This window comes from Nelumbo nucifera, chromosome 5 (assembly GCF_055504915.1).
Source record: "Nelumbo nucifera cultivar China Antique chromosome 5, China Antique-T2T, whole genome shotgun sequence".
In the NCBI taxonomy this organism is placed as follows: domain Eukaryota; kingdom Viridiplantae; phylum Streptophyta; class Magnoliopsida; order Proteales; family Nelumbonaceae; genus Nelumbo; species Nelumbo nucifera.
The window spans coordinates 62,722,214-62,745,151 of record NC_142653.1 but is presented as its reverse complement, the minus strand read 5'-3'; the positions used below and the strand labels follow the sequence as shown (position 1 = coordinate 62,745,151).

At 35.6% G+C, this 22,938-nt stretch overlaps 1 long non-coding RNA gene across 1 annotated transcript; it reads left to right on the top strand.

The window, feature by feature from the left end:
• The first annotated feature begins 2,100 nt into the window (after window positions 1-2,100).
• Window positions 2,101-7,001, top strand: LOC104589036 (uncharacterized). Its single transcript, XR_016076052.1, has 2 exons — window positions 2,101-5,183; window positions 5,368-7,001. It is a non-coding gene; the product is annotated as an uncharacterized LOC104589036 (long non-coding RNA).
• Window positions 7,002-22,938: the final 15,937 nt, after the last annotated feature.

The window sequence follows — 22,938 nt, the reverse complement described above, 5'->3', positions numbered from 1 at the left end:
GGAACCGAAGTGACATTCTTAACAAGAAACAATAAAGGCATTAACTACGCTGGTCCACCTTGAAGTGCCAGTCCAACCAAATCTGTGGACCCCCGCGATCCGCCCAAGACCGTCGGTCCAACCAACTCCTCGGGTCTCCTCAAGACGCCCAACGACGAACCCTAACCAAAGAAGCCCGTGCTACATCCTAACCGGGCTCTCCACTCTTCGTCTTTGGAACTGGGGGAGTGGTGTTCAGATTCTGAAATTTCAAGCACAAGTTCCTCAGCCAAAGGACAAAGAGCCCTTCCACAACGCAGCACAGTCGAGCATCAGAGAGGCCTAGACCTCGGAGCCCAACTTAACTCCTCGATGCCTGACTGGAGTAAACAACTACGCAATACTTCGGCCGAGCACTCCCTCTCCTCGACTCCGGAATTGGGGGAGTGGTGTTCGGATTCCGAAGCTGGAATTCTCGAAGTTCCGTAGCTGACGATCGAAGAACTCCTCAATTATAACCCACATTGTGCGGATCCCGAATTTTGACAAGCACCGAGAAATACTAAGTGGACTAGACGCTCAACCAGACTTCAACTTGGAGTTCCTCAGTCGAGAAACAAAGCACCCTCCCGTGCTATATCTCGGCCGAACACTTCATTCCTCAACTTTAGAACTGGGGGAGTGGTGTTTGGGTCATGGTCGAGCTGGCCTTAGGCGACACGTAGCCGCCTAGTCATCGCCTGATCACTCCGGCCACGTCAGCACGGCCTAACCAGCTATGTCAGCTACACGTCACGCGGATAAGCACGACCAAGGATAGGAGGAGGGGTGAGGACAACTCCGTTGGGGAATAGGACTCTATCCCAAAGACCTCAGCGATTAACCTCATCCTGATAACCATGGAAGCCCAATCCGTCCAAGACACGGATCTCCGGCTATGAAAAGGTATCTCCCGCTTAAGGTAAGGGATTCCAACTTCTAGCACCCATACTGTTACTTTGCTCGGACCAGCACTCTCATTGCTCGACCCAACCACCCACCACCTTCTATTGACTTGAGCGTCAAAGTGCCTACCCGGGGATAACTCCTCGGGCCTCTGACTCCCTTTCTTGATCACAGGTCTTGAAGCGCAATCCATCCTTCCACCTCGGCTCTGCCCTATTGGCAAGGATTATCTGATTGCCTTCCTCGGTTCGTGCACCACATTAGATCGAGCAACAACAGATCTCATTTAATATCTTAAATCAAACTAAAAAAAACATAAATTAATAATGATTTTCAAATAAAATAGGTCAGAATAGATTGTCAATTATAAAGATGCAAGACCCATATTAGTTTTTTTTTTAATTTAATTTTTGATAACTAAATAGTAAACTTCAAACTAAATTATGCACACATTTAATTACCCCGTACTTTGTACGGGGGTCATTCTCTAATCTATATTAAACGAAGGTCGTCAAGCTAGAGTCCTTCCCTTTTAAGACACGTGGCATCCTGTTAATTCAAGAAATAAGATTAAAAAAGTGGGTAGTTTCACTCCAAACATTTTCAATATACAGTTATTTATTAGCTTAACACATGTTTATCCATAAAATTTAATTAAACATATGACATCTTAAAATTTAATTGAACAACATCCCAGAAGTGGGCTCATCCACTCCTAAAAAATCTATCAAAGTGGTTATTTTCAGTCAAATAAATTTTAATTTTAATTTTAGTTAAGAGCCTTATGGTTTAAAATTTGATTATGCATTAAAGTTATGTAAATTACAAGAATTTAGTATACCAACAAACTGGAATCATAAACATGGTAATGAATAAAGTGTTATTTATCAAAATTAATGGGTGGGTTTTGATTGGTCAAAAATCTTTCCATACCATATCTTTTCCACATCATAAATTTTCCCAACAACAATACTCAGTAATTAAATACTGATTATTAATAAGAATATAAGAAAATAATTATCACCATTAATAATTAAAAATAATATTAAATCTTTAATAAAATAATTAAGTAAATATTACATTTTGATTAATCTTTAAATTTTTACGATAAAGATTTTAATTATAATAATTATTATATTAATAAATATTTAATTAAATACTTAATAATAACAACAATAATTAATTAACTAAATATTACAATACAAATAATCTTTAAAAAATATAAAAATAATAATAAAAGTTATACATGTTTTGCTTAAAGAAAATAAAAATTATCAAAAAATACTAGCCTCGAACTTAGTATGGGGTCATTCTTTAGTTGTTAATGAAGGAGAAGGTGAGAAGTGAGTACCAATTAGTAACAAAATGGGTAAATTACAAAGTGATGTAACCGTTTCTGGTCACGTACCAATTTTTGTGATGTATCAATTTTTTTGGCTAAGTACCTTGTCATTTGACCTGCTCCCAGGAGAGGATGGTGGAGCTCCCTGGTGGTGAACTGCCTAGGGGAGAGCTATGCCGAGCTGCCCGAGCTATGCTGAGCTGGTGAGAGCTATGTCGAGCTGGGGAGAACTATGCCGAGCTGGGGAGAACTAGGCCGAGCTAGGGAGAACTAGGCCGAGCTGGGGAGAACTATGCCGAGTTGGGGAGTACTAGGCCGAGCTGGGGAGAACTAGGCCGAGCTGGGGAGAACTATGCCGAGTTGGAGAGTACTAGGCCGAGCTGGGGAGAACTATGCCGAGCTCCCTGATGTGAGCTACCTTGGTGGACTCGTCATTTGACCTACTCCTAGGCGGCCTGTAACTCAGAGGATGGTGGAGCTCCCTGGTGCAGCGAAACCCGACTGCCCTCTGCATGAGGTGATCTCCTCTCCTTTGTAGGCGACGGGAGCTGAGAGACCTGCGAGAACTCCATCTTTTCCTCCTCTTTGTAGGCGGCGGGAGCTGAGGAACCTGCGAGAACTGAATCAGAGGACCCGGGGGTATTTACCCAACGGAGACTCTTCGATGCCTAAGTTAGCATTCTGATTGCAGAGAGCTTGGAGAGAAATGAGAGAGCTAGAGAACAGGGATTACCTCCATTTTTCCCTTCTCCCCCCCTTGGCTTTGGGGGTTGGAGTCCTTATATAGCAGTGCCCAGTCACATCAGGCGTAACCGCCACTGCCCTAGTCATTACTGCCAGGACTGAGGTGGTAGGTGCAGGCTGCTGCTACAGGGTACAGACTCATCAGGCGTGTCATGCTTTTCAGAGACGGCAGACACGACGCCGCCTGGCAAGAGATATGGGCGCTGCCACTTGATCCGTCAGGTACAGTTGTCAGGCAGGAGATCTTCCTGTGATATGCCAAACTGCTCTTCTATACCGAGCTACCCTGCAAGTGGTGAGCTGCCTATGGCAATGAGCTCCCTAGTGGCTACTTGGTGACGAGCTCCTTGGCCAGCTCCTTGGAGAGTTTCCAAGCTCCTTGGCGAGCTGCCGAGCTCCTTGGAGAGCTGCCGAGCTCCTTGGAGAGCTGCCTAGCTCTTTGGCTAGCTCCTTGGTGAGATGCCGAGCTCCTTGGCGAGCTCTTTGGTGAGCTACCGAGCTCCTTGGCGAGCTCCTTGGTGAGCTACTGAGTTTATCGGATCGTGGGGTATGCATGCCGAGTTTATCAGTGGGCACGTCTTATGGGTTGCCAGGTTGGCTAGGTCGGGTTGTGCGTCAGGCTGATCCAGGTCGGCTAGGTCTTCCAGGTCGGCCAGGTCGCGCAGGCCGCGCCAGGTCGCGCCAGGCAGCGCCAAGCTGACCAGGCCGGTGCCCGGGTGGGACACCAACTTGGTAAATTATTGCCTGGGTGTCGCCTAGTCGTCACGAGGTGCCATGTGTCACAATTTCACTGGAGGGCCAAATTTGCCCTCATCACAAAGGCCCCGACCCCCGTGTAATGTGGAATTAGTGACAAAGACCCCTATACCTTTCTTGCGACAAAGACCCCTGAACTTTGGTCATTAGACAAAGACCCCCTTATCCCTTATCTCGGCTGATAAAAGGTGTTATTTTACCAAAATACTCCGTTAGGTTCAGTTTGGAAGGAGTACAAATACCACCCTTGTATATTTTGTATGTATTTGTACTGTACATATTTGTGTATTTGTACTCCTTCCTAAGCATTAAGTCTAGCAGCACGCAATGAATTATTCAGAATGACCAAAATGGCCATCCTACACCCAAATAGGAAAATACCAAATGTTAGATTTTTAGTAAACACTTGTAATATCATTCTGGTCTCACCAAGGACTCTTTTCCATCAAAGTTCTTGATGAAATCTCATTGTGAAACGGTGAGTCGTATAGACGAAGGAACCGTAATATTTGCTGATTATTTACATCTTATTCAGAGTAGAAGTTTTCACTCCCTGTGGTCATAGGTGGAAGGAGTTTATTTTTTTTTTTCGTCGTCACTGAAGAAGGTAACTTGTTCAATTTTTGGTCGAATATGGGGTAAGAAACTACCTATTTCAATTATTTATTGATTTATTGAATATTCAAAGTTAAAGTTTCTAGGGTTCATTTTGTCAACGAACCCAAATATTTATACTGTTGGGTTGGGTTTGTCGACTTAGACAAACCATTATTTTCCTCATATCTTTTGTTCAAGTTTTTTCTCGTACATCTCTATCATATTCGTTGCTTGGAATATTATGTTTTGACCTTTTTGTCGATAATTAGTTGTCTTCGTCTGTAACAATCAATATATATATATGAAATGATGATTCGTGGATGGCCTGAGCGTAGAGTAAATGGAATCTACACGAGTGGAGAATAAAGTCAGCATGCGAAAACATTCCTAATTTACGCATGTGCGACTCTCCCACCCCATTTCTCTCTTTCCTCTTCTACCCCGCTCTCAGGTTCGCTCCCCCTTTCTCTTGCCCGCTTCTCTCTCTTTCTCTCTCTTCACACTCTTCCTCTGTTCTCTACCTACTTCTCTCTCTCTCTTCACACTTCCTCTCTCTCTCTCTCTCTCTCTCTATTCCTTCTTTCTCACATGTGTTTCTTTGTGAATGGGTAAGTTCTCTAGTGGCCAAAGTTTTCTCTCTCGCCTCTGCTCATGCAATACAATTTTCTGCAATACGGCACTTAGGGTTCTTGACAAGGGCTTGATCATGGATTTGGACACGGCTATGGATAAGATTATGATGAAGTGCAGCAAAAGATGACGGGGAAAAAAGGACCTTGTTTTATGTTGAAAGGGTCCAAAGGAGGGGGGGGGGGGTGAGGTCCGTTCACCTTTCTCTGTCCTCCGTTCAATTTTCACCTGCTTAATATCAGTTTTAATTCATTTTAATTAATGCTTTATTATTGTTGGAAATACCTAGTTTCCTTTTTATGATTAAAGTTTTTTTTTTTTTTGAAACGTATTCTAACTTATAAGTTCTTGACCCTCTAGCGAATTTATGATAGGTGAATGAAACCGTCTTCTCTCTAAATGAAAAAGGGAGATGAATTCTTTCATGAAATCACGGTGAAGAAAAGCCCCTAGCGTACAGGTACAGTTCATTAGGAGCTTCCGTTTTCTCCTCCTGGTTGGGATTTTCAATATATATATATAATGTGGGATTTCTTCATGGATTTCGGTTTTCCAGCCCAATGTATGTTTTCTTGTTTTTCAATTTTCTTCAACGGCACCACCATTGTACACTTGGGTTCTCGAAAGCTTCGATTTTTTTTCATTGTTGAGAGTTCCAATTTATTGGGATAGAGGATTTATTCATTTTCTCTTTCTCGTAGGTTTAATGGTTTCTGGGTTTTTGTTTTATCTTCATTGTTTTGTTTATTTTATTTTGGGGAATTAAGTGATAGAAGAGATTGAATTGATGTTGATTTTTATATTTATTTTTCTTTGTTGGTTTAGTTTGGTTTTGATATATGTTTATTACTAATCAAGACATTGGTTTTAATATAGTTTTCCTTTCTTGATCTAATTAGAGTGAAGTTTTGTTTTTATTTTTACGTAGAAGACTTTCTATTTGCTTAAGATTAGCGGAGAAATCCCGTATTCTCTAGCGGAATTGCCGATGTTGACCTACCTGGATTTCTCCGATATAATCTCACTGAACCAATTCCACAAGAGCTACAGAACCTAAAGCTTGCCCTTTTCAATGTTTCCTTCAATAAGCTCTCAGGTAGGGTCCCATACTTTCTAATATCTGGTCTTCTAGCTTCGTTCCTTCAGGGAAATCTAGACCTTTGTGGATTTGGATTTTACCCAATTCTTGCTCAGAAGAGGGGCCAGACAAATTGACATTTGTGCTGATATCCATTGCTTTTGCTGTCTCTCTTGTGGTTGTTGTTGGCTTCTTTGTAATGTACCGTTCCTCCAAGAAGAAATCTCATCTGGGAATGGACGAGAAAGGTCTGTTGATATCCATTACTGAACAGGACTTGATAATGGGAATGGACGAGAAAGGTGCAATATGTAATGGTGGAGCTGTTAAGAAGTTAAAGAGTGTAAGAGGTCAATCTTCGAAAACTTTGAAGGCTGAGATCAAGACTTTAGCAAAGATCAGGCATAAGAATATCACAAAGCTTTTGGGTTTTTTTCTATTATGATGATTCACTTCTCTTGGTATATGAATTTATACAAAGAGGGAGTTTAGGAAATTTGATATGTAGATCAGACTTTCAATTAAAATGGAGTATTAGATTGAAGATTGTTGTAGGAGCTGCCCAAGGACTGGTTTGCCTTCATCCACACTTAATAGGAATATCAAATCAAGGAACATTCTTCTGGACATGGACTTTGAATCAAAACTCATCGACTTTGCACTTGATCAAATTGTTGGTGAGTCTGCTTATCAGTCAACGGTGGCTTCTGAAGCAGGATCCTCCTGTTATATAGCACCGGGCATATAGATCTCCGAAACCATTACTGAATGATTAATATGTTTGATATCTGAATTAACTTAAAGTGAGTGAATTTGTTGTCAATTATTTTCATTGGATTACTTAAGCACTTCTAGAGTTGTCAATATATTGGAAAAACTATATTGCTTTGTCACAGGCTATTTATTAATGCAATTCTTTTTTGATTCTAATCTATCTATCAAAGGAGAAAAACAAGATATTGCAGAATAGGCAAATAGAACTGGTTTACAAGTAACACAATGGAAACTATTTTACAAACCAAATACTAAAAACTTTGAGCATAAACCGATTGGAGGGATGGTTGTGGGGATGTAATTAATGAATTGCATTCCTTTCAACGTGATTTAGCTCTGCTGAGGCTTGAGGATACCGTAAATAATTAGATTTCTCTTATTTAATTGTACTTTTTTTAGTGAAACTGTTTTGGCTAATGCAAAGATTGAGGTCTGTTTCTTCTTGATTATACTCTTGTCAGTACTATTTTTGAAAATTTTCTTGAAGATCCTCCCGATGAACTCTGTAATCTATTGGATATGCAGGAATTTTACAAATGGCAGCGACGTCCCCGCCCCGACTCCAATTCTAAAATTAATCCTCATCTCCGTTCCCTGTTGGGGATAAAAGTTGTCCTCCATCCCCAATCCTCGATGAGGACCTGAATCCTTGAATTTTTTTTTAAATAACACTATATTTTGAAAATAAATTTGCTTAAAATAAATAAAAATTATAAAATATAAATAATATTTTATATATGTTTTGATATATATATATATAATATAAATAATATTATATATAATAATAATATTTAATATATATAATTGAGGTTGGGGTGGGGTGGGGACCTCTATCCCCATCCTTGACCCTGACTCCGATCGTGGATTCCTATTAATCCTCGTCCCTGCCCCACCAGAGCAATCCCCATCCCTGATCCCATTGGGTCGGGGAAGTCGATGAATTTTTGCCACTGACAACATTGAAGCCTTTTTTTGTGAAAAGATCCTAGTATGTCATTGCAATAGTGTAGCCACTCTACCCTTTTAGCCAAAATGATGTAGGATCCAACCAGAGAGAGATCTGTTGCAATAGAATGGAGGTGGCATTTTTTTTTAGGGTTCGTCCCATTGTGTTGAAAATGAAGGAAGTAATGCATCAATCAAGTAACTCGATATACATTTTCCTTTGGTTACCACTATATATATATATATATATAAAATTAGGTATGCCTTAGTGATTCTCAAAATGAATAAAACATGATGGAATGGTTCATGCATGATAAACCATTAATGACTTCTTTCTAAGATATATTTTGCTTCTAAAATAGAGGAGTTCATACATGATGATCATCATGCATAATCATTTTATGACCAGACTATCCTCTCTCTCTCTCTCTCTCTATATATATATATATATAATTAGGTATGCCTCAGTGATCCTCAAAATGATAAAACATGATGGAATGGTTCATGCATGATAAACCATTAATGACTCTTCTTTCTAAGATATATTTTGCTTCTAGAATGGAGGAATTCATACATGATGATCATCATGCATAATCATTTTATGACCAGACTATCCTCTCTCTCTCTCTCTCTATATATATATATGAGTTGTATGTGTATGTTTTGATATGGCCTATCGGGATGGGCCATGGGATTATGAGTATAGTTAAGGTACTTGGGGTGAATTCAACCCTTCTTGACCTGTATAATGTTGTTGTAAGGTATATGTAATTATGCATTATGAGTTGAATTTATTAATATGGGATGGGTCATGGTAGAATGCATATGTTTATTTTTAACAACAACTAAAAATTAAAAAGAATGACATTCAAAGTTGATACTTTGTAAACTAATGGAATAAATAATCTATCAAATTCACATTTATCTAAAAATGATTTTTAATCTCAAGAAATTTATATAAAAGTATTAATAGTAGAATAATTATTTTAGTACTTAAAATTTATAAATTTGTACATGATAAGTATCTTACAATTTTTATATATTTTTAAAAATCATAAATTATTATTTTAATTTACATTAAATAATAACATATTTATTATTTCAAAAAATAAATATTGTTTATAAGTATTCAAGAATATAATATTAAATTGAATCTATTAAATTATTAATCTACATTTATATCAAAAAATGATTTTTATTTCAAAAAGAATATAGAAATAGAAATATTGATAATGAAATAATTATATTAGTAATTGAAAATTATAAATTTGCATATGATCTAAATTTTGATAACATATTTGTTGTTTACAAAAATGAACATAGTGTTCACCAAACATTTATGAATTTAATATTTACTTGATTTTTTTGTTAATGTTAAAAAGTAAAAATATTAAAGTGAAAAAGAATTGATATAATAATTAAAATATAATAGTTGCATATATTTTGTGCCTTGGACTTAAAATAGAAAATAACAAAATAATAATTTTGTGCATGCATTAATTTGTAAAAATCTATCTAGGTGGTGTTTGGAATCGTGGACGTTTATTGAATAAGCGTTGCAACATAGGCACCACTTCAACATTCCCCCATTATGTGGATTTGTACACATAGAAATTGCAAAAGAAGGCCTTGATTTATGTGCATGCCTACCGTTGGGGGAAGCTTTATTTTAGCGCTTCTCCCATCGGGTAGGCGTTTATTCAATGTTTTGCTGATGTGGTGTCTAATGGCGCCTAGTGGTGCCTAAGTGTCAATAAATGGCTTCATTACTGCTTTCTTTGGTTTTGCAAACAAATCAAGTACAAATGTTTAGTGAATAATCACCCATGGTTCCAAACACATACATAATATGTGTGTTGGATTCTTGATTGATGCATTATCAATTAAAATTATTTGACATCTATGCTTCCCTCTATATTAGCTGTAATATATTTCTTATTATATATCATTAATCTATAAATTTTCATATGTTTTTATATTATTTGTGGTGTGGCTATTTTGACCTTAAATTTAGTGTTATTAATGTATCTATGAAAGTTGCATGTATTTCCCTAGCCTATCCAAGCATTTTCCCTATTTTCATTTGTATCTATGTGTTTTCAAAGCGTTATCCATGCATTATTTGTATCCATATTTTTCATTTTCATATCCATATTATATGCCCAAAGTCAGGCACAGGCCCAAGATTATGTTTTAGGCCTAGAACCCGAGGCAATGTATATCCCTTGTCACAGGTACAAAGCCTGGCCTGGCCCGACTCATGAATACTCCTATGTCTCGTTACATTCAGTTTATTAACTAATGGGCCATTTAGCAAGTCTTTTTGAGAAGATCTTCTAGCTTTGAAAGTCAAAGGACACATTGAGCTTTTTGACATAAGATCTGGGCAGCCCGAAGACCGTTTGGTAGACGCGCATTTTTCTGTGCATCGTTTCGGGCCTTTTCGTGCGGGATTAAAATGCGAAAGACGCGAAAAGCTTTATTTGGAACTTCCCGAAATCAGCCCAAAATGGGCTTTTCGCGTCTTTTCGGTATCTCGTCTTTTGGCAGTTAGATCTTCTGCATGCCAAATGAAAATAGACGGCTTTCGATCTTCCCAGATTATAAACAGCCGAAAGATCGCACGGAAAGACATACCAAAAGGGCCCTAAATTGGCTGTTGATGAGCTTTAAATAGCTTCATATGTATTTTCTATTTTAAAAATTTAAAAATCACAAAATGTTAATGGGGCTCAAAGCTAATCCGGCATGAATAACTGTTAGATTTATAACCAGATCGCAATTCTAAGTCATCTCGCTGGTCAGTTCATTTTGCTGATTGCAAAGCTCTTATCTCATCATTCTTCTGTTGCTCAGTTCATTTTACTCCATCTTTCTTGAGGATTGTATTGTTGAGCACTATTAATTAAAGCCTTATGGCTATCAGACTTCAAAAAAATAAGTCATCTCGCTGGTCAATGTAATCCTAATTAGTTAAAAATTGAGGGCATTTTCAATTGATTTTCTTTACAAGCTTTCCTGTCCAATCCTGACCTTGACCCAACATTTCAATTGGGGTTCGACAAGACTCATGATATTGGAAAAACTTCTAATCAATCAACTGGAATTATAAGTGCGGTAATGAATTAATTGTTATTTATCAAAATTAAGGTGGGTTTTAATTAATCAAAACTCTTTTCATACCATGTCTTTTTCGCATCATAGATTTTTCCTTTTAATTAATTTTAAGAATATTTATAACATCTGAATTAATCTGATATTCCAATTAGTGTTATATAAATCTTATAAATCAGATTCAATTTGATCGAATAGGCTGAAGTAGCTAGGTTTCCAGTTAACGAAAACAATTTTTTCTGATGAAATTTTAATTGAAAAACACTAAACCATGTTTGATCTCGATTATGAAAATCCGGACTGAGTCATGTTAATTAAAGAGAACAAAAACATGGAAATATATAGCGCGTGGTCAACCTTTACACAAACTGACCCAAATATTTGAAAAGTTTTCAAAGAGAGAACAAAATTGTGTATTAATTGGTCGTATTGATCGATTGGGGTCAAGAGTTTCGCGTTCAGTAGGATTGAAAACGAGGAAATGATCTTAAGCCCCTAACCATTCTCTCTGTTTCAGTAGTCAATATTTAGACTAGACCCAGTTTTCTAAAAACCCAACAGATCTATATCTATATATATGCATTCTCTTGTTTCAGTTGTTCATCATCCTACACTCCAATTAAGCACCATTAAATCCATCCATATATACTTGATTCATTTCCTGTACCAAAGAAAAGCTAATTAACTTGTTCATCAGAAGAATGAGCACTTGCAGAAGAAATCTGTTGACAGTTTCAATCACTCTGATCATCTTGCTTTCAGTTCTCTTGCCTCTTGTAGCTGCGCGGCCTCTTGATGGTGATCACTGGGTGCTTCAGCTTCAATCCCTCCAAAGAGGCCCAGTACCCCCTTCTGGGCCTTCATGTGGCACAAACCTTCCAAACCGGAAATGTCTATAAACTAAAACCAAACTTCATCAGCTTAACCAGATCAGAAGCTTGTATTGTTTTGATGTAGATTATGTGCTTTACCGATCAACATTGAATATGCTTGTAATATATATTCATCTATATTTGTATACATTGCAGAGTTTGATGTTATATCATATTGCATGCTTATGTGCATATTTTCGTACATAAATTCTACCAAGAAAATCATACATGCATGTAAAATATGCATTGTGTATAGATTTTTTAGGCTGTGTTTGGTTTAAAGGAAAAAGTAGGGAAAGGAAAGGAAAGATAAAGAAACCTTTATAAACCTTGTATGGGTTTCCCTACCTTTTCCTTCCTTTCCCTACCTTTTCCTTCAAACCAAACATAACCTTAGTGTATGCAGACAAAATGATACAAGAATCAGAAGGGGAGTCTAGCTAGCTGGCTAGAGTGTTCCTTGTTTTACCGGTTTCTGGAACCAGGTTTAGTCAGGTTGTGTTTGGTTACTTTCATTAATTGCCATTTCGGGCTTAAATGTTGTAATGCCATTTTATGTCAAAACACCAATATGGGCGTTTTGACATGAAACTTTCTTTTTGTTGAAACTTATACTACTAACTAGGCAGTGCTTTGAGCAGTATTGTGTTTGGGTGTTGGCATTGTTACCTAAACTGATTAATTAAATGAAACACTTATCTATTAATTACATAAATCAAAACCGATTAACAACACGCCCAACTCTTTGATAGGGCCAAGGAAAGAATCAAAATAAAAGAGAGCGAAATACAACGAATTAATGATGATAATTCTGTAGGATCTTTTGAATTTTCTTCATCTTCAACATTTGGGTATTGGAATAGATCGAATATATCATGATGATATCAAGACACCTCGTGTTCATGGCGAGTCTCGTTATCGGCCGAAACAGCAGTGCCGAAGTCGAAAACCACACCGGGAAACACCGGTGGTGCAACAAGGACATGACCTGCAACTTTCTTGGATTTGATTGGTGGACAGATGCCACCGCCATTGTTGGGTCTGTTTGTACATCCTGAACGCCCAGAAGGTGGCAGTGGGCCTCGCTGGAGGGACTGAAGCTGAAGAACTGTATCTCCGTCCAGAAGCCTTGTCGCCACAAGCGTCTGGAAAAGTACTGAAACTAGGATGAGGAGAATGGCAACAATTCTGAAGAGAGATCTTCTATGATAACCCATCTGTTTTCTGAACAAATAAGCCAGGTTTTGGGTTGTTTATAATGTGGATTTTCTGGGTAAAATAATAGGGTTCAGTGTCTGAATGATAAAACAATTGAATGAAAGACAGTAGTAGGCCAGGTCTTCTCCATGTTTTGAATCAACCAAAAAAATTAAGAAAAAATAAATAAATAAACAAACAAATTATAAAAGTATATATCTGCGTAGACTTGGATATGTGGGTCTCTCAGTTCTTGAAACACAGCCATTAAACTAGCTCCGACCCAATTTAAATTGACTGGGGATTCCCTTTTTCTTCTTCCCGTTTCCATTTTAATTTGAGTTAGAAGAGAGATGAACCAGCAGCTAGATTAAGGTCGACCCTTAAGATCATCTGACTGAAAAATGGACCTAGTTATTTGGACCATAATTTTCTTAAAAACTAATTAAACTAATAAATGATTTTAGAATTACCAATGAGTGTTATTTGGACTAATATGTAGTGACTCATGGTATCGGGTCATTTAAATACCAAAAGAAAGTAGTATCGGGTTATATCATTTCGGTTTTATATTAAACTACAGGCAATTTATGTGAAAGAAGAAAAAAGTGATAAAAAATTTAAAAAGAAATGAAGAGAAGATTTGTAAAAATTTTTAGCATTACGGTCAGCTCATGAGGCTACACGCTATTCCATTGAATATGAGTTAATCTACCGTGTTTAGGTCAACCTTCGCCTTAGACTGCACGTTTTCTCTGATATAATCAAGAAATTTCAACGTTTAACTATGCTAACACTAAATACCAGATTTTTTTTTTTTACTGAACATGAGTGAATATACCAGTGTTTCATACATGTGTCTCGGTCAGATGTTTATAGAATAATGGCATGCATATTTTATTTGCACACTTGTGTTCTTAGCATAATTTTTTGCAGTGTTTTACGATTTGTTCGTGATGTCTAACATTTGAAAGTGCAATAGTTACATTAAGAAATATATCGGTTAATGAACTTTTCTTTTCTCTAAACTCTGAGTGTAGAGAATGTTGTTTTGAGTTCTAAAAATGATCAAATGTCCATTTTAACCCCATATATGAGAACTTTTATTTGTGTATTGAGGGTATTATTAAAAAAAAAAGTTTAAGATTCCACTATAAGAGATAAGATAAAAATAAACAAAACCTATTTTCTTCTTAAGAAATAAGAGTTAAGAGGAAACAAACAGGCGTAATCCTTGTTTGGGAACACTTAAAAATAAGTACTTATTTTAAATGGTGGCACCATACAATAAATGGATAATAAGTGCTTAATTCCTATTTCGCAAAAACGCTCACAAAAAGTGTGTGTTTTGAAAATAAGCAAGGAGCGGTGGCTTTTTTTAAGTGCTTATTCAACAAATACTTATTTCTTTTTTTTTAGACAAAAATGTCCCCAAATATTTCTGTAATTTTCAGGGACTGCTCTGTTTTTCAAATTAAAGGGCGATAGAAACCTATCATCTACTCCATTCAAACTCCAAGAGCAACAACAAATTTCTTAGTACTCTCACATCTTCAAGTGTGTGAAACTCAATATATATGCCTTTGTTAAGTTGGGGCTATAATTATCATTTCTGCAAATATAACTACTTATGGAATAAACGGCTCACCAAACACTGAGACACAAATAAATACTTAAAATAAGTATAAATGGTTTGTAAAAAGACCTTCAAACACTAATAAGTACTTATGGAATAGGTACTTTTTCGCCAAACATACACTTGGATTTTGGTTTCCCTGTCTTTCCCTTTCCTTTTCCTGCATTTTCCTTCAAACCAAACATAGCCTAAATATTTGGAGATTCGCTTAACTTGGATTTTGGAGGAAAAATAAAGTTGTTTCCTTGAAATTCATTTTGGATAAATTTGGAACTAAAATAAATATATTGACTGTCATATGTTTCTCTTAGGTTGGTTTGCAATCTTTGATTAAGTTTGTTTTACAAACTATTTCAAATCATTGCATGCCTTTAATTAAAGGTTTCGACTAAGATACCAGAAAGATATAATATTGGAAAAGTTTATTGGGGACGCTTTGATTGGTCAAAGCTTTTCCTGTACCATGTCTTTCCGGTACCATAGATTTTCCCTCAATCATCAATATGCAAGATGAAATGATAAAATGCTGGATCAAATAAAATATGTTGAACGGTGTCTATCGTACTTGGCTTGCTTTCTATCCAAAGGAACATGTACATAAAGAGTGCCTCCTAAATTTGAAGATGTATACAATTTCATGTTTACTAATATATACAAGTCACCATACATAAGGAACCAATGGCAAAAGCAATCAATACTTCTCAGCCTTTTATCTCCACCATCTTTTGTTTCTAGCTTCTTTCTTGCAAGATATCGTGAAACCAAATGAATGTCCTCAGAGGGTGCAACCAAAATACCAAATTACCAGAAATGGAACTTCTTAGATGAAAATTTATAGCCTGGATCTCTTGAAAGCATAAATCATATAAACACCCTAAGGCCGTGTTTGGTTTGTAAAGGCTTCCCTACCTTTCCCTTCCTTTCCCTACCTTTTCCTTCAAACCAAACATAGCCTAAGAGAATAGCATCTACCTGAACATTATGTGCGATCAGATACCGTGTTCTCAGAGTGTACAAGATTTTTGCTTTCAAGAGATTCAGTCTTGAAAATTTAAGCTCATATATCTCACTAGTGGGGACCTGTGCACAAGTCTTGTTAAGCGAAAGTTAATCAATAGAAACATATAATAGTAGACAATTGTTTTATATTTTATTTTTTAAATAATTAGTAATTATTTATATTTTATATACTACTTTTAATAATTTTTTAGAAATACAAAACTAATAATAATTAATTTCAACTAGGGTTGTTCATCAAACCCATGAATCTGACCAACCTGATCCAACTCGACCCAAAACGGCCGGTTTTCTAGTATTTCCAGTTGGCTTCGGTCCAACAAGTTCCCAACCCAACCAGGTTGGGTCAATCTTAGTTTAGTCATTTGTGGACCGACCAAAATACACAATTATTTAAAATAAATTTATAACGAAAATACAGTAAATACAATAATTACAAAATGGGAAAGTGTGAAAATTCCCATACTTCTTAGTCTAAAATATTTTATAGTGTAAATTTAAAAATTTTAATTTATTTTTTAATAATACTGCTATAATTTTTAAATTTAAATATAATTTTTAGAGTTTAAATCTTTTGAACCAACCAACCAATCTAAAAAATGACCCAAACCAACTCGAGTTGGCCAATTTTCACTAATGGTCGGTCAGTTTCGGGAGACCAATCCCCAATCTGACCAAGTTGGTTTGGTTGGCCAAACAATCTGCAACCAAATCAAACCAACCCATGAATACTCATAATTTCAGCTAAATTAATAGTTATTTTCTCGTAAAAAAATTAATAGTTAAATCTCCAATAAATAACAATAGCTTAATCTCCAATAACTAATAGCCAAAATACACAATTATTGAAAATAAATTTATAATGAAAATACAATAATTACAATGATTAAAAATGGATACAATAAAATATTTAAAATTTTTCATTATTTAAATTTTATTTATTTTTAAGTTATTACATAATATTAAATATTTTGTTATAAAATTATTTAGTTATTTTTAATAGTTTTTCATTTAAAACATTTAGTTATTGGAATATTTAAAAATATTTTAATTTTTTAAAGTTTTATTAATTATACAAAATTTAAATAATTTTTTATTGAAAATTTTAAAAAATTATTTAATGATTAAATAATATTAAATATTTTGTTATATAATTATTTAGCTATTTTCAATATTTTTTTATTTAAAATATTTAGTCAATGAAATATTTAAATAATATTTTAAATTTCTTATTGAAATAAAATTTAGTAACTTTTTGTTATTGAAATTTTTAATCCATCAAGTTATAATTTATATTGTTATTACAAAATTTTTAATCCATGAAATTATAATTTATATTTTTATTACATAATTTCATTAGGAATTTCATAAAAATATAAAATTATTGATAATTTGAAAATTATTTAATATATTATAATTATTTTTTGTGTTTTGGATATTTTAAAGTTATTATATAATTTTATTATAATATTTAAATAATGATTAAAATTTTTAATTCATTCTTTAGATAAATATAGATGAAAAGTGAGGGAGATGATAAACAGGAATTAGAAATAATTTAGAATAGAAAGTCTTTACTAGATTAAAGATAATTTAGGAAATAAATAGGAATTAGAGATAATAAGTGATAATTTAGAAGAAAATAGGGGATAGTGGTGACACGTGGCTAGATTGGGCATGTAAGATAGATTAAGAGGTGCTTTAGGAGGAATTTTAGGTGGGAGAGATAGTTTAGGAGGGGATTAGCTAAGTGATTAGGAGCATGAGAGAGAGGGGGTCATAGTGGAACTATAGTGAAGAGGAGAGGTTTGCCATGTGGCATATGGAAAGGCTGGGAAGGGGGTAAGGGAGGAAGGAGAAGCCATGATTAGGTTAATGGACTGAGGAGAGGGCTGCTACATGGCCTATACTGCTATATAATATAGTACTAGCAGGCCCCCATACGATGCATGGGAAAAAATGTTAGGGTTTATAGGACTTTAAATTTATTGCTCTATGGGGCTACACAATCCAAGGGTAGGGATTGCAATTTTCCCCATGCCCTATCGAGTACTCGGCCTCCCCGACTAGGTGTGGTTTGTGCAGGGCATGGACTTCACTCCTCGTCCTTGTCCCCATCCCTGAAAGGGTATATATTAAATATGCGTGCATCTATATTTTATTAAATATATAATATTATTATGTTATTTATAAGATTATTTATATTATATTATTTGCATTTTAAATAAATACCTTTTTGAAAACAAACTTTTAATTAAAAAAATTCAGGGATTTGGAACTCATAATTTTAGCTAAATTAATAGTCTCATCTCTAATAAATGACAATAGTTTAATCTCCAATAATTATTGAAAATTTATAGCAAAAATACACAATTATTGAAAATATATTGATAATGAAAAAATATAATAATTGCAAAAATACAATAAGTACTGAAAATATATTAAATTAGTCAATAAATAGTATAATCTCAAATAATAGTTTAATCAATAGTGAATATTAATCAATAAGTTATAACAAAAATACAATAAATATGATAAGTACAATAAGTTAAATTTAAAAATTTCACTAATAGTACTTTAATCTCCAATAATTATTGAAAGTTTTCTATTAAATAAAAGAACAAAATAAATTTATACATAATCATTGAAAATACATTTATCATGAAAACAATAAATAATTACTGAAATACACTAAATATTAACTTTAGTATATATAATTATATAAAAAATATAGATTAAGAGTTTAAAATTATTATTAATAAATATTAATTTTTTTGAAAGTTATTTTCTCGAATTATTACTTGATATAAGTGAAATTATTTATTTATAACATTATGTAAAAATATTAAATTATTATAATTTTCAATATTATGTTATAATTATTTTTCTACTTTTCAGATTTTTTTTAAATTTATTACATAATTTCTTTATTTTAACTATTTAAAATCTAGTTATGTTAAATATTTTGTTATTTAAAATGCCCAGTTATTTAAAGACTTAAATAATATGTAAAATATTAAAATTTTAAAATATTAGTATTTTGTGGAATTTAATTATCCATAAAATCATAATTTAAGCTATTATTACATAATTTCATTATTAATTTTGTAATATATTAAATTATTATTAATTTAAATATTATGTTATAATTATTTTTCTACTTTAAATATATTTTTTAAATTTATTACATAATTTCGTTATTTTAAATATTTAAAATCTAATTATTTAAATATTTAAATAATCTATAAAATATTTAATTTTTTTGTTATTTGAATTTTATTTATTTAAAGCTATTACATATTATTAAATGTTTGAAAAACATTTAAATCGATGATCTGGAAAAACATAATTTAAATTGTTAGTACATTATTTCGTGATATATTTTGTAAAAATATAAAATTATTTTTTATTTAAACTTTTTAAAATATAGTTATTTAAATAATAAATAAAATATATATTTAACATTTTTGTTATTTGAATTTTATTTATTTAAAGCTATTACTTATTATTAAATTTTTGAAAAGAATTTAAATTGATAATTTGGAAAAACATAATTTAAATTGTTAGCACACAATTTAGTGATATATTTTGTAAAAATATAAAATTATTTTTTGTGTTTTTGATAAATATTTAAAGTTATTATATAATTTTTTTAGAATATTTAAATAATTCTTAACGTTTTTAATCCAAACTCTCTTCTGATAGATATAGATAAAAAGTAGGGGAGAGGATAAATAGGAATTAGAGATAATTCTAGAGAAAGTGGGGGAGGTAGTTTAGGAAAAATTTTAGGAGAAGAAATTATTTTGGTTATTGGGAAAGTGCATCTCATTGGTTGTTTCAAAAATGACATGGAATAAAAAAATAAAAATTTCAAAAAAAGGAGAAAATTTCTTGATCGCTTTGTTTTAATATATATATATATATATATATATATATATATATATATATATATTAGCAGGGACCCGTGCAATGCACGAGATTTATTAATAGAAAGCTAAATAATAGATAGGGTCATATACTAAAATACCCCTTATAGCTTCATGGATTTACTAAAATCTACCCTATAGTTAGCATTTTATTAAAACACAACTTATAATTTGCAATGGATTTAATCAATCTTCAATTAGATGACAGTGGAAAATGATAGCGTTGACCCTAATGTTCATTTAAATAAATTTAATCAAAGTAAAATAAAAATAAAAATAAAAATACCATTTTTCCCTTAATAAGACACAGAAAACCACTCTATTGGCTATATTTGATCAATTTTGTTTTTTATATAAAAAGTGTTAAGGGTATTTTTGGAATAAAAAATCATAGGCCTAATGGCAAAACAAACACTCCTTAATGAAAGGTTGATTAAGTAAACAAGTTGTAAAATATATGGGATGTTTTAGTAAAATGAAAACTATAAGGTAGGTTTAAGTAAATATGTAAAACTATAAGGTGTGTAGGAATGGTAACGTGGCAAGGATCATATTCTCCATCCCTAACCCCGATTCTGAAATTAACCCCCATCCCTGATCCTTGACAGTGATGGGTTTCCCGTGGAGACCCAAATCCCCAAAATGCTTTTAGATAATAGTATTTTTTTAAATAAATTTATTTAAAATAAATAAAAATTTTAAATTATAAATAATGTTTCAAATATGTTTTGATATATATACATATAATATATATAAATAATATAATAGTATATTTAATATAAATAACATATATATATATATATATATATATATATATATATATATATAATCGGGGTCGGGGACGTCAATCCCCATCCTTGACTCCAACCCCGACCTCGACTGAGGATTCCTATTAATCCTTGCCCCTGCCCCCGCCCCGCCAAAACAATTCCCATCCCTAGCCCCATTGGGTTGGGGAAGTTGGGTCCCTGTTGAGGATGGGGAAAATTGCCATCCCTAAAAGTGTGTTCTAATAAATGACCCTAATAGAAACATGATGCTACTCAATCCGAGGTGGTGCACGAACTGAGGAGAGCAACCGGATAGTCCTTACCGATAGGGCAGGGCTGAGCTACAAGGACGAGGCCGTGCTTCAAGACCTGTGATCAAGAAAGGAGAAGTCAGAGGCCCGAGGAGTTATCCCCGGGTACGTACTTCGATGCTCAAGTCAGTATGAAGTAGTGGATAGTCGGGCCGAGCTACGTAGGTGCTGGTCCGAGTTGGGTAACAATATGGGTGTCAGAAGTAGAGATCCCTTACCTTGAGCATGGAGTACCATTTTATAGCCAGAGATCCGTGTCCTAGTCGGATTGGGCTTTCAAGGTTGTCGGGATAAGGTTAGTCGCCAAGGTATTCAGGATAGATTCCCATTCCCCAGCGAACTCGTCTTCCTTACTCCTCTTTATAAGTAGTTGTGCTCATCCGTGTGATGTGTAGCTAATGTGGCTGAAAGGATAAGATGGGGGGGCCACAATAATAGCGTAGCTCGACCGAGCTATGCCGACGTGGCCGGGCGATGACTAGGCGGCCACGTGTTTCTCAGGACCAGCTCAGCCATGACCCGAACACCACTCCCCCAGTTTTGAAGTCGAGGAATGAAGTGTTCCCAATTTGTTCCTCGGCTGAGGAACTTCCAAGTTGAAGTCTGGTTGAGTGTTTGGTCCATTTGGTGTTCCTCGGCGCCTGCCATAATCTTGGGATCTGGGCAATATGGAATGTGGCTGAGGAATCCTTCCATCGTCAACTGCAAAACTCCAAGAATTCTAACATTGGAATTCAATCACCACTTCCCCAGTTCTGGAGCCGAGGAGAGGGAGTTCTTGGTCCGAAGTGTTGCACGGTCGAGTAGCTCGGCAGAGCACCGAGGTGTCGAACTAAGATTCGAGGTCCATCTTCCCGGTGGGGCTGAGGAAGGGCTCTCTGATTCCTGGTGAAAGTCAAGCTTCGGTGTTGAGGTCACTGTGATGCTCAGCCATGGTGTGCCGAGCTCTGGAGTTGGGGTCCGAGCTTTAGAGTTGAGGCCACTGTGATGCTCGACCATGATGTGTCGAGCTCCAAAGTTAGGGCTTAGCTTGGTTGGGTGCCGAGGAAAGGCTTTCTGCTGCCGGTGGAAGGCCGAGCTTTAGAGTTGAGGTCATTGTGATGCTCGGCCATGGTGCGCCAAGCTATGAAGTTGGGGACCTTAGAGGTGCCGAGCTACGGAGTTGAGGCCATTGTGATGCTCAGCCTTGGTATGCCGAGCTTCGAAGTTGGGGGCCTCCGAGGTGCCGAGCTACGGAGTTGGGGACCTTAGAGGTGCCGAGCTACGGAGCTGAGGCCATTGTGATGCTCGGCCATGGTATGCCAAGCTTCGAAGTTGGGGGCCTCGGAGGTGCCGAGCTATGGAGATGAGGCCATTGTGGTGCTCGACCATGGTATGCTGAGCTCTAAAGTTGGGAGCATCAGAGGTGCACAAACTACGGAGTTGAGGCCATTGTGATGCTCGGCCATGGTATGCCAAGCTTCAAAGTTGGGGGACTCAGAGGTGCTAAGCTACAGAGCTGAGGCCATTGTGATGCTCAGCCATGGTATGCCGAGCTTCGAAGTTAGGAGCCTCGTAGGTGCACGAACTGTGGAGGCTGAGGCCATTGTGATGCTTTGCCATGGTATGCCGAGCTTCAAAGTTGGGGGCCTCAGAGGTGCCGAGCTACGGAGTCAAGGTCTCTGCTCTTCGGCTGAGGAACTCGTACTTGAAATTTCAGAATCCGAGCACCACTCCCCCAGTTTCGAAGTCAAAGGGTGGGGTGCTCGGTTCAGGCACATCGAGGCCTCCTTTGCTCGGTATTTGATGTTGGGCATCCCAAAGAAACCAAAGAAACTGGTTGACTCAGTGGTCCTAGGCGAACCTCAAGCATCTACGACATTGGTTGGATCGCTGCTATGGGGTGGGTCGAGGAAATTAATGCCCTAGTCGTTGCTTGTCAAGGTTGTCGCTTCGGTTCTCAAGGCCTTGTGCATGCGGTAATAGTCATGTTGATTGGTCTTCCCAAGCTTTTTCAGAGCGGTGCTTGATCCTCACTGTAGATCTGGCTCCGATTCGTGTTCCTATGGGTTATAAGAAGGGGTGGACAAGCATTTCCTCTTTGCCATTTGCGAGAGAAGTTGCTTGGATAGCTCGACGAGGTGTTGTCAGCGTTGCTCGGCATTTGTTTTTTATTCCTCGGCTTCAAGCTCGATAAGATCCCTTCCTCATCCTCCCATTCTTCTTCCGCTTCTAGCTCTTCTGGTTCTAGTGAGTTTGATTATGAGTCTGAGGTTGAGGAGGCCGAGGTTGGTCCCTCTAGGGTGGAAGCCGAGCTACCCTT